The 12,347-nt window shown below is 43.0% G+C and overlaps 1 protein-coding gene across 2 annotated transcripts in view; it reads left to right on the forward strand.

Moving 5' to 3' along the window:
- Nucleotides 1-12,347, forward strand: part of LOC125954270 (protein TIS11) — a 449,377-nt gene that overhangs the window by 308,061 nt on the left and 128,969 nt on the right. The window lies entirely within an intron of this gene.

Genomic DNA, 12,347 nt, shown 5'->3' on the forward strand with positions numbered 1-12,347 from the left:
AGAAGCAGCCGAAGCCCTTCCTTCCTTCCTTCCTTCCACCAAGAATACGGTAGCACCAACTGTGCAAAAAACAACTTTTGGCGGACACTAATTGGTGGGTTCAAGTTCAGGGTTACGGTTCTGTATTCTCGGCCTCGGACACTTCGCTGCCACTTTCAAGACGAGACATGCGGTGCTTTTTGGGGGATTTTCTGACTGCCGCTGCAGCCGATACAGTGACAGCCGGTTGATCGCCACGTATTCGGTGGAGGTGTTCCCTCAACCTCTCACTGCATCGGTTTGTCGGGTGATCACTCGACGAGTGGAATCGTGCAATTGGAGGAATTCTGTAGCTTACGAATAACCGTGTAATGTTTGGGGTTGTTTTGTTGGGGCCGAGTGCCAAAACAGGCATTAATCACACCTTTCAGCAGCGGGTTCCGGGCTGTTGGTGCTCGAGTACCGCTTATAATTGCAGCTGCTGCAAGTGGAGTATTGTAAAGCAATGCGTAAAATTAAAAGCATTTTTTTTTGCAATCTTACTAGGTCATTTAGTATTTACGGCCTTTGAAAGGAGCTGAATACGACATGAAAATCAAGATCGGTTAATACAGTCATGCACTTGTAACCGAGATTGATCGTCATTGATACCATTGCATTGCCTCATCTAAGGATTAGCAATACTGCAGGCAATTGTTCATGTTGTTACTCTTAAATAGTTGAAAAGTGGTTAATCATGGTGCAGTATTGGAAATTTTGGTGATTGCGAAAAAAATAGACTTACCTATCAGAATACTACGGTTCCATTCTTATTTCAATTAGAATAAAGTAAAAAATCCCGAGTATGAAAAGCTTTACTTACACCTGTGAAGCGACATATTCCACCCTTCGTTGCTTTTCTATTTGAAAAGGGAACAGGAAGCTTTTACGCCTCAAAATAACTCAATAGCCGTGGCCACACGGAGCGAAAATTTGCGCGCAAATTTACAAATTAATGCCAAATCGTTTACGCTTCGATATGTTTACGTGGCCGGGTTGAGGAAATTAAAATCGTTTTGTGGAAGAAAAGGATTGAACACACTAGCAATGATCACTATCTATCAATGTAAACCACAAATAGAACATATTGCGAGCCCTTCCGTTTGCAAACAGCTTTTACTCTAGGTTTTACGCTCCACGGACCTATAATCGTTTGACAGCATGTAAACGGCAAGCGTAAATGTTTTGGCATTAATTTTTTCGTTTGCGCTAGAGTTTTCGCCCCGTGTGGCCACGGCTAATTAATTTCTTCTGCTATGCACTCGCTATACAGCTTGTTCGATTACCTTTACGTTTACTAAGTAGAACTAAGATTATTCAAGTTGAAACAACAATTAATAAAAAAATCTAATAGAAATACTGTTTCAAAAAGAAGGTTAAAATTGTGCTGCTTGCCGCATTGTTCACGCATTGTAACGCTGCTTGAAGGAGTGCTGACGTCATTGCATCTTCAATTTCTCAAAATGATCAAGCTGATTGATGCCCTGGCATGCCCTGATCGTTACAATTTCCAGTAAAAATAAAGCTAAAACGGTATATTTTAGGCGAACCTTACACATACAATTCTTCATTATGGAAGATTAGCTTCACCTTCCAGTTGCACGATGTTAGTACATTGAATTATCCAATTAGATTGACAGACATACAAAGCGCAGCATTGACTATTGCATTTGCCATGAATGTTGTGTGGATCGAATAGTGAATCGGCAATAAGGTTCCGTGTCTAGATTCTATTTAGAAATACAATTCAATGCGTAATTTAAAATTAAATTAGACATTCTTTACTGGCTTGGTTTAGTTTTAAAAAAGAGAAGGATACCTCAAAGCAAAAAATAGTAACTTAACAAAAAGTAAAAAAAAAACCAAATGAATTTGATGTGTTGTAGTATACCAGACAAATATTTATTGTTCATTGATCGTATCGTAAATCTTTTGGTGATGCAACAAAAAAAAACTTTAAAAATCACTTTATGACGAATAACATCGCCATCGTATATTTATAAACACTGTTTCAAACGACATTTTAAAAATAAAAAATATACATAAAGCAAAATCAACCACAGACAATTAAAAGACATCATCAGAAAATGACCTAAAGATTGATATGTTCAGCAGACGAGGAGGAAGAACCACAGGATGATTCGAAAACACCTGCATCCGCTGGCACGAATTATGCAATGCTCCGTGGATCCTTGAGGCCCAACATAATTTTCCCGTTCGTTTCGTGGAACCGCTTTCCGCATGTTCGGCAAATAGGTGTTTAGTAAAATTGCGATCTCTTCACTTCCACTCGTCGAAACCACCTTCTCCCCGAAACCAAACGTGACGACACCTTCGGGGCCTCAACTCAACGCCAACAATAAAGGGTGCCCGAATCACTCCATCCCGCCATGTGATTGGTATGATTTCAAGAAAACCGTTATGTGGAGGCAACGAACATCGAGATCATCGCCATGAGGCCATGCTTTCACCTGCTTTCCCACCAAACGGACACGCTCCACATGCTTTCCCTGGTGCGAATGATTGCTCGCATCCTTTCGGAGTGTCGGGGAGCTGGGATTGAGGCTTTTCCTGGTCCTTGGTCAGGTCAGAAGCTACCAATAAATAAAGCAACGCGAGTACGGCCGAGCCAACATTCGAAAACGATCCCCAGAAAAGGATATAATCAGCGGGCACAGCACGACGGTGGAAAGGATGCAACCCGGGAAGGGAAGCAACAAACAACGGACCAACGGCCACCCCGCCGGGAACCATAACGGAGGTTTTCCTCTCTCTCGCACCCCCCGGGGGTTCCCAGGGCTCCGCGGATCCTCGTGCTGGACTCGCGCTTCTTTGGCTTTTGGATCCCAGAAAGGGTCTTCCACACTTTGAACACGTGTTCTTTCGAAAACAATATTATGCCATCCACGTTCCCTACTCCCCGGGAGTATGTGTGTGTGTAGGTTTCTGATCCTTTTTTTTTCCTTTCTTTCTTTTGGGACCTTCTCCCAACACGCTTCTCGTCGATTATACACAACCCCCTTCGTACCCCGGCGGACGCGCGATCTTCGATCTCATGCTGAATGCCGAGAAATACGAGAAAATCCGTCATCGCGCCACGCGGCGAAGGGAAAACGGGAAGGGGAGAAAGTGTACATGAAGAGGAGAAAAGTAACAGAACGTAACGTGCGTAAAGAAGCGAAAAACCAAAATGGGAGGAACAAAAAAAAGGAATTGGTAAACGCAACTCTAGTGTACGGAACTCTCGGTCTACTCCGAAGGAATCGAAGCGAAAGAGGCGAAGGAGAGGAGGATGAGCAGAGGAGCACACTGACACTGATGGCGATGCGGCGACCCCAAGCAGAGAGCGATTCTGGGCCCGGCGTGTGTGTATGTGCCTGACATGCGTGGGAACCTCGAGCATGTGCAACTCGTCGAAACTGAAACCCCGGAGGACCGCGGAGGATCGTTGGAAGGAAAATCCCGAAAAATACGATCACCACGCGTAGGAAAGGAAGAAGCGGCAGTGTGCGGTGGCCAGGACTTGGCTGGGTTTGGGAGTGCGTGCCAGCATCGTGCTGTCGCAGTCGTCGTTCTCTTCGTCGTCGTCTTTTTGGGATGCAATTTCTCACTTGTGGCCGCGCCACGCTGCACCCGGTCTTTTCATTGTTTGTGCCCGAAGTCTCCGATCCGATCCGCACCGTTCTGGTTCTGCTTTCGTCCTCGCTTCGTGTGGAGGAGGAAGGAAAATGGCAAAATACTGGAATAAAGCAACAACAACAACGACAGCAGCACAAAAAAGGAATACAGCATTTTGTGTTGTGCGCCCGGTGCACCAACGAACAATCATATGGCAGCGTGCAAAAGGATGCTCGCTTGAATGGAAAAACGAATTTTCCCACACCCAGCATCAGCAGCAGCAGTGCAACTGTCAACTCATCTGCAGCGTAGGCCATGGCGTCATCTAGGACACACAGACTCGCAGATGCTGTTGCTGATCGTGTTACGAATGTTAATTAACACCCGTAGCATTTCAAAGCTGTCACGGGAGTGATTGTGATTGTTGCCTGGTGCTTGGTGTACGCAACAATGAACCTTAACCTCTAACCTTATGGTTGAGACTGAGCAGTTTCAGAGGTGGTCTTTCTTATTTGATTGGTTTTAGACAGTAATTTACGGTAAATCAAGTGTGCTAATCAATTATAGCTTCCATTGGGTGAGAATTTTAAACTTCGATATCACATAGAACTTAATAGGGTAAGATAAATAGTAAAATATATTTTGTGTAAAATAATAATGCAACGAAACTAACAGAAAGCAATTAAGTTTATTAGACTAGGTAAAATAAAATATTTTACTATAGAGAGGCTTAACAGAACATTTTAGTTGCAGCTTCGAAAGATGGTTTTTAAATATTTTTGTTCAACGTCGTCTTCTTACGGATATTTATTAAAGTGATTGCCTGCCTTTGTTTGCAGTGATTTGAATTACTCTTATAGCACTTCAGTTCGTAGTGCCTGAAGATGGAATTGCTATAGTGTAATCTTTTCTTGTAGGAGATGAGGTATATTCCGTGGAGATCATAAAATCATTCTATATTCTATTATATTTATATATTGAACACTTTGCATTATTTGAAGAATTATCTTCCGGCTCCTGCTTATCATAGCTTAATTTTTAATTAGCTTAAGTATTTTTCTTTTTTTACTGTATTACTGTATTTTTCATTCAAAACATTGTCCTTTTATTGAGATTTCATTTCACTTAGAGTTATTTGCCATTGTAACTAACTGGTCACTAATCCGCATTATCCATGGAATTGAACATTTGGACTAGTCAAAATTGTCGTTCAAATACTCTTAATACAAATCTTCGGTTTCAAAGGATCAAAGATAAATTAGCACTAATAATCGGTTATTTGTAGACCATCCAACAATTACTAGCAACAGGTCAATAAGGTATAACTGTTTTAGGCATAATAGTAAATTACATTAATCCCTAGGATTTGGAGTTTTTGAAGCAAAACTCCAACAACCCCAAGCAGTTTAAGCAATTTTTACTTTCAATATTGAGCTATGACGCTATTAATTGATGCAATGCAATAAACACCCTAGCCCCACCATGCTCTACTACTACATAAACAAAAAACTACTACTAGCTCTACCGCTAAACCCAACACGCATCTGTTATGGAGCTCAGCTGGTCGACCGCAACGGTATTGAGGTCCGGCGCAATTCATTTCCTGCTACCGGGTTATGGCGCTGGCTCTGCAGGAGGCTCCAGGAAATGTTTAAAAATAGCCCACCACCGCTACGCGCGCCGGTACCGATTGAAGGGCGCCTCCACCGTGGCAGCCGGGCAGGAGGCTGGCTAACTGGCCCGGCTACCGTTCATTCACATTCACATTTGATAAGTTCGTGGAACAGCAACCCAAAGGATAAGCCACGTCACGCAGTAAGGTCGATCGTTTTCCGTACGGCATTAAGCGCGTGTTGTCTTGATTGATTGAGCAAAGCAACGAGTGTTGATGATTGAAGTTATTGACTCAACAATAATCAAACGTCGAGCACGTCGGACGCAGCGCGCACCAGAGAGACGGCAAATCAATTTGAGTTAGTGGCCGTAATAATAAAAAAAAAAAGACTAACGCTAATCACGCCATAGACACGCTAACCAGCGCTCGGTCAGCAAACAGCTCTTCTTTAAACAAAACTTCTCGGGCGAAACATTTAACAGCAGAAAGCGCTAGATCACTCTCGTTCCCTGCACTTCTCAATCCAGCACGTCTCGGACGCCCGCACACCGCACATTGCGCCAATCTGCGCCCGGCTCAACGCTACTCCTGCTGCTGCTGGTGCTGGTTGGCATTCAGTCGCAGCCAGCATGACTCTATGGGGACCTTCCCCTTTCCCCCCTAGGCCACGATCGTATCGGACGGGCGGAAGAGGAACGGCAGTGGCGGCAGCGACGGTAAACCCGTTTGACAGCTTCGTTTAATAAATGGCTTTGATTGGACACGCGGGGGTAGTGGGAGAACCGAGGATCCGGGAAGAAGGGGGGGGAGGGGGGGGAAACAACAAACAACAAACTGGTTAGCGATGGATCATTAGGCCTGCACTTGTCGGTGACAAACGCCGTGACGGCCGATCCTCTACCAGCACCAGCAGCAGCAGCATCATCAGAAGCAGCAGCTCGAATGGGCTACGTACCTCCAGCGATTACACTATCTCCGTAATTTGATCCACACCGTATCGTCGTCGTCGTCGTCGTCTTTTCCATCCATCGCCATCGGAACCTCGACCGACAAAAATGGTTCCAAAAACCCTCGACCTTCGACCGATCCGTCGGCCGAGGTTTATGTCGCTTTGTTACTGGAGTGGTTAAAAGTTGGTATAGCTGTTTTTTCCGTCTCGGTTCCTTCGCCGGTCCCACGAAATAATGAGAAGACAATTAATTTATGATGGATCGAAGCGAGAAGCGGTCCTTACGAGAGTTGTGTTAAAAAAAAAGTTCGAGCTCGTTCTAGGAAAGAACGAGCCTCGGTTTTCGGTAAATATTGATAAACGATCCTTTTTTTTCGGTACACGCTCGGTACACCCGTCGAAGGTCATGCTGGGAGAGATTAACGATCGACTTTTTCTCTTTGTCGATAGCCGATTAGGGTAGGTCGTAGAAGTAATTAAATTCACATTTAGCCTCAGCGTCCGTGCCGGAGCGGGGAACGAGTGAACGAACCGGGTACGAATGCACAATTAATCGAGGCGAGGATGCTGAAGGTCCGTGCGGCACTGTTAGAAGTGTCTTAATCATTGGCAATCATAGATGATTGATCGGAGTTAGATGGGATGTGATCAAGGATGTTTTGCATAATGCTTTTTTTGTTCTTTGTCCGGAATCAGTAATTGTGTTTTGTGTGCTCTGCTCTCATACTTCTTTTTTCTCAATATGCAATATTTGATTGTCAAATGGTGTCCAGGGACTTATCTCTTCCTTATAGTGAATACTCGATAGGAGAGGAAATTGATTATGCATTTACTATGGGATAGCGACGCCATACCAAGCGATTAGCACTCATTCCTAACATATTCCATATTCAAGAAGGACTACATCGACATAAGGAAGGGCTATGGTTATTTCGGCTCAAAAAAGGCTTATTTTTGACGATTTTTAGTGAAGAAACCATTCAACTTTATATTTTCTAAATAATTTCATATTAAACTACAACTTTTCAAGAATAATTGGTTCTATTTTGAGAAAGATTTGATCTAAACTGCGTACATCACATTCAATCTAGAAAGGCAAGTTTGCAAAAATGTACTTTTTGCGGTGCTCATCGTAACCACGTGCCGGGTCATCTGAAATATATAATTGAATATTCTTTTGTTAGATTATACGTTCATCCACGTATCTCGGTCGAGTTTTCGTTAAATTTCCCATTTTTCAATTTTTGGCAGATTTTTGAAGTTGAAAAGGTTATGCTTTTTTTCGATGTTTTCTAAAAAAACGAGCTTTACATAATTATTTTAAAAAAAAGTTTCAACAATTTTCATAAGAACTCGACGGGGCTACCTGGAAAATAGTGTACAGATTGTGTGTTCACAATTTCAAATCGATCAGTTCAGTATTTTTTATGCTACGATGGGCACCGACTTTTCGTTTCAAAGTAGCGAGATGCATTGAGGCTTGTATTTTTTCAATGCTTGTCTAAACTTAGGCTACTTCCCCAATGCTTGGAAACACGCAAAAATCGTCCCAATCCCCAAACCGGGTAAAGACCATAGCCTCCCCCAAAACTACCGACCCATCAGCTTGCTCAGCTGCCTGGGAAAATTTTTCGAAAAAACAATAGCCAATAGGATAAACGAACATACTAGCAATAACTGCATAATCCAACCTACCCAATTCGGCTTCCAAAAATCACTGTCAACCACTCATCAACTACACAGGCTAACCAGTAATATACGATCAAACTTAAAAAATAAAAAATCCACAGGACTCGTCCTACTAGATAGCGAGAAAGCTTTCGATACAATCTGGCATAACGGTTTAATATATAAATTGTCCAAACTAAAATTCCCACAGAACATCGTTAAATTAATAGATTCATTCCTTAAAAACAGACAAAATCAGGTATTCATAGGAAACTCAAGCTCTAACATCTACACACCAGATGCAGGAGTACCGCAGGGTAGTGTTCTCTCTCCATTACTGTTCAACATCTACATCTCCGACATTCCTACTCAAAAGAAATGTAAACAATATCTCTATGCAGACGACATAGCAATAAGCTCCTCCAGCACTATTTCCAATGCTATAACAAAAAACCTAAACAATAGCTTCAAAAAATACGAAAAATACTGCAAAAAATGGAAGATGCAAATAAATGCAGAGAAATCCGAAGCAATTTTCTTCACTCGTAGAACCAGCCAAAGTCGCCAACCAAACAGATGCACAAAAATTAATAACACAGACATTCCATGGAAGGAATCAGTTAAATACCTAGGACTCCATCTAGATAAGAAATTATCCTATAGAACACATATATACAAAACAATACAAAAATGCGAAACACATCTAAAAATACTCTATAGCCTAATTAATAGGAGATCTAAACTTAATAGGAAAAACAAGTTACTACTTTACACGTCGATTATCCGACCCACCATTACTTATGCCTCCGCCATATGGACTAGCAGTGCAAAATCTCACAAACTTAAATTGCAAAAAATTCAAAACAAATTTCTGAAAATAATACTCAACCTGCCCCCCTGGCATAGCACAGATAAAGTACATAATCTAGCCGAAGTAGAAAAAATTCCAAAACACATTTTAAAAATAAACAAGAAGTGCTGGTCTGATTGCGTAAGAAACACCGAATTGAAAAAACGTCTCCTATGACACATGTACATAGCTTAATTAGTAGAGTAGGCTTAGGTGAGATAGGTTTAGGTAAATCAGCTTTTATTCCATGTACATAATGGGGGAAGGGTAGGAAATAAGATTATACAGGAAAAATAGGACGGAAACAATAAGACAGGATAACAATTCCAGTCAAAAATCCAACACCACTCAAGTTATAGTACAATCAACAATTCACTCGGGTTACCCATTTATAACACAACTAATGAGGAGAAGCAAAAGCTGAACCCATTGTAAATCAACCTCGATTACTATCAATTATAATCAGAATAAACGTAATTTTCGGAAAAAAAAAATTGAGGCTTGTATTGAAAGGCGGATTTTCAAAAATCTATATCTTTGTCTGTTTGGCTGCGATTGATCCCAAAATTTTACACAATGCTCTTCAAATGATTAGCATTCATGTGAAAAGTAAATGCGAAGAAATAAAATAAATACCGAAGTTCCCCATAAAGTGGTGTAGAATATCCCGCAAGATAATATTTTCCTTGGTCCTCGTGGAGCACAACTGACCGAATATCGTAGTCGCTAAATAATGAGTATGAGAGAATTGGGAAATATAGAGCAATGTTTAACTAAGCTGGTCAATTCCATATTCAAGGATGCCCTTCATGTGTCTGGAATGAAAAATGGTTGTTATACTCTCTTTGCTATGTATCTTTGGGATCATGTTTCCCAAACGAAATAATCTGTATTGTAAAGATGTTCGACGACAATAAAAGTGAGCAGACATCAACAAAATCAGATGAAGGTCAAATTAGCTCAACACGAACACACCTTCACCAAATTCCTCACCAAATTTGTCTGAAGTAACCTAACCGTGTTCTAAAATCATTTGCAAGATGGGTTAAAGGTGCTATCGCCCAGAATGGCAGACCATCTAATTCCTACCAGCATGCTAACCAACATTCCCAGACCCAGAAGTAATTAATTCCCCCACAACAAAAAAAACATGCTGCACAATTCGTTGGGAAGCTTAAAGTAGTCATAAAAATCCATGTTTGGGTTTGAAAACGACGAACTCCTCTTCTAATGAGGTGTTGTTGTTTGGGCGACACGACGAATGCTATTAAATGAACACTTCTTTCTTGAAGGCGCTTCTTTCGTCTGAGATGATAGGAAAATTCGAGTTAAAAAAAGGTTTGTAAAATTCCGCTGTAACTCTGTAACACAATCCATGCGAGCAGACGCCCCAATGTTGCCAAAATTTAACAAAAGAATCTTGCTTTTTGGAGCTAGAAGCTTTTTCTCCAAGAACCTTACTCTACTTTGCAATTTAGGGAACGCAACAACATAATTTTTGCAGATCATTTCAAAGTCAACTCACGAGCTTTTCTTTACATTTTATTATTCGTTTCGAAATTTTCCAGACACACAAACCAACCATTCGACTACTAATGATCCACTGTGTTGGTATTTCACATAAACACTGCACTGTAAGTACTTTGGTGGTGAGCTCGCACATTAAACGTTCCATCGACTACATGGCAAACAGGCACTTTGTTAAACGAAATCGAACGGTTTTTACGACTACGACTTCTACACGAGACACGAAGATCATATACGCCGTTATACACGTTGTCGCGTTGACGCTCGATTTCAAACCAGCACCCCTTGGGGCACTCGGACTCGGCAGACGGCCCCGTCGTATTCCGATTTATGGCCAATGTAACGTCGTGCGACCCACGACAGATGATGGTGGCGATGACGACGACAACGACGCCGGCTCCGTTTGCCAAGACAAGTCCATTCTAGGATCTCGACCAAACCCCCGAGTCACGACTACAGGAAGTGTGTCTGTCAGCGATCAGGCGGCGATCGAGCGCCAGAACTCGAATTCGCCATCGCACTCGCGATGTCGATGTCGCGGGGTCTATTTATGGTAGATCGAGTAATCCCTTCCGTGCCGTTCCCGTTCCCGCTCGCAAGCAAGCCGGAACGTTAGAAATTGAAAGTTCTTGTGCCGGTCCGATCCGATCGAATCCGCTTGAGGAATCCGCTTCCTCATCTTGATCGGAGGTTCGCGCGAAGGTTAGGTCGACAAAAACGTCGACTTCTAGGTGTTTGCTCGTAACCCCGGAGGGCTTCGCATTAATAGTAGCGAACACAGTGAGTCGCTTGCACAATCAAACACAACGTATTGTAAATAGTGGTTAAAAGAATGGCGTAACTGTTCCGGAATCCAGCTTTGACGGAACTCTTCGATCGAGAAGAGGCCTTAGGGTGGCCTGTTGCGTATCCTGTTTCCCGCTGAGTGGCTGATTGTTTACGAGGCTCTGGAATTCGATTCCAGAAACAATAAAACAACAAATAGAATAGATTCGCGTCAAGAAAGTGAAGGCGCCCGCCCATCTCTTCATCGTGATTCAAGACTTCACCGCGGCGCGAATCCTATTAAGTTCCACCACCACCCAGGCAGAACCCGTCGCCGATAAGCCCTAGTTCTGGCAAAAGGCTTAAAGCTGCCTGTCGTCTATCCGGAGAAGTGCTGAAAAGTGTCATTTCCAAACCGCGAGCCATCGCGACGAGCTTCGTGATCTTCGTCGCGTTCTTCGTCTAGTTTCGAAATGACTGATCTCCACCACCATCGCAATCTTGAGTTTAAGTCTTTTGCGGAATTGAAATCCCGAAACCATCACCAACCAACGATGCCGCGCGAACGCGAGAAACGAATTAAGTCAAAGCGTCTATCAATCAAATGTCCGGGCACGGCGGTTACGGCGACAACCTGCTCTCTACGGCTGCTCGAGGAATTGTGATTCTGCGCCCACGCCAAGGGCGCCCATACTGTTGGGAGTTGGGTACAATCAACGGTACATCTTTTGCCCACTTGACGCGAGCGCACGAGACGGGCGGCAATGAATCATGGTTCGCGTTGATTGCAGGACGGTTGACGGCTCGAAGACAAATCAGATCAAATGGATGGAGACGGTTCGCTGACGACTGAGTCGCGCGTGTCCTTGAAGGTGATTCTCTGCGAAGGAAGTGCCTAGACGTGATGCTAGTTTGGTAGCAGAAGTAGTTGAGCTTTGGAACTGACAGTATAGACGTCTATGGACGAAAACTTGGATGACGCCTTAGTTTACTGAGATGCGTCATCGACGTCCCGACAAATGATCATTATTTCATTATCACAACCACATCTACATTCGTACCAGTATCGTACCAACTGACGAGTCCGCACCTCTCCTCCTGGCTGAGGCCTCCTCTTATCCCTGGTTAATACGCTAATTGTGTGACCCTTATATGTATGTGCCGGCATCTCATCATGTTCCGTTTGGTACCCGGTAAACGAAAAAAAAACGAATCATATTTCTATTCCACTCAACACAAGGGGACAGACTGGTGCGTCACCGTATTAGAGACTCATCATTGGCAGCCCTCCCGAGGGTCCCGGGATAATGACCATCAATTGAGGAAAAGTGGGAAAA

This window comes from Anopheles darlingi, chromosome 3, assembly GCF_943734745.1.
Source record: "Anopheles darlingi chromosome 3, idAnoDarlMG_H_01, whole genome shotgun sequence".
In the NCBI taxonomy this organism is placed as follows: Eukaryota; Metazoa; Arthropoda; class Insecta; order Diptera; family Culicidae; genus Anopheles; species Anopheles darlingi.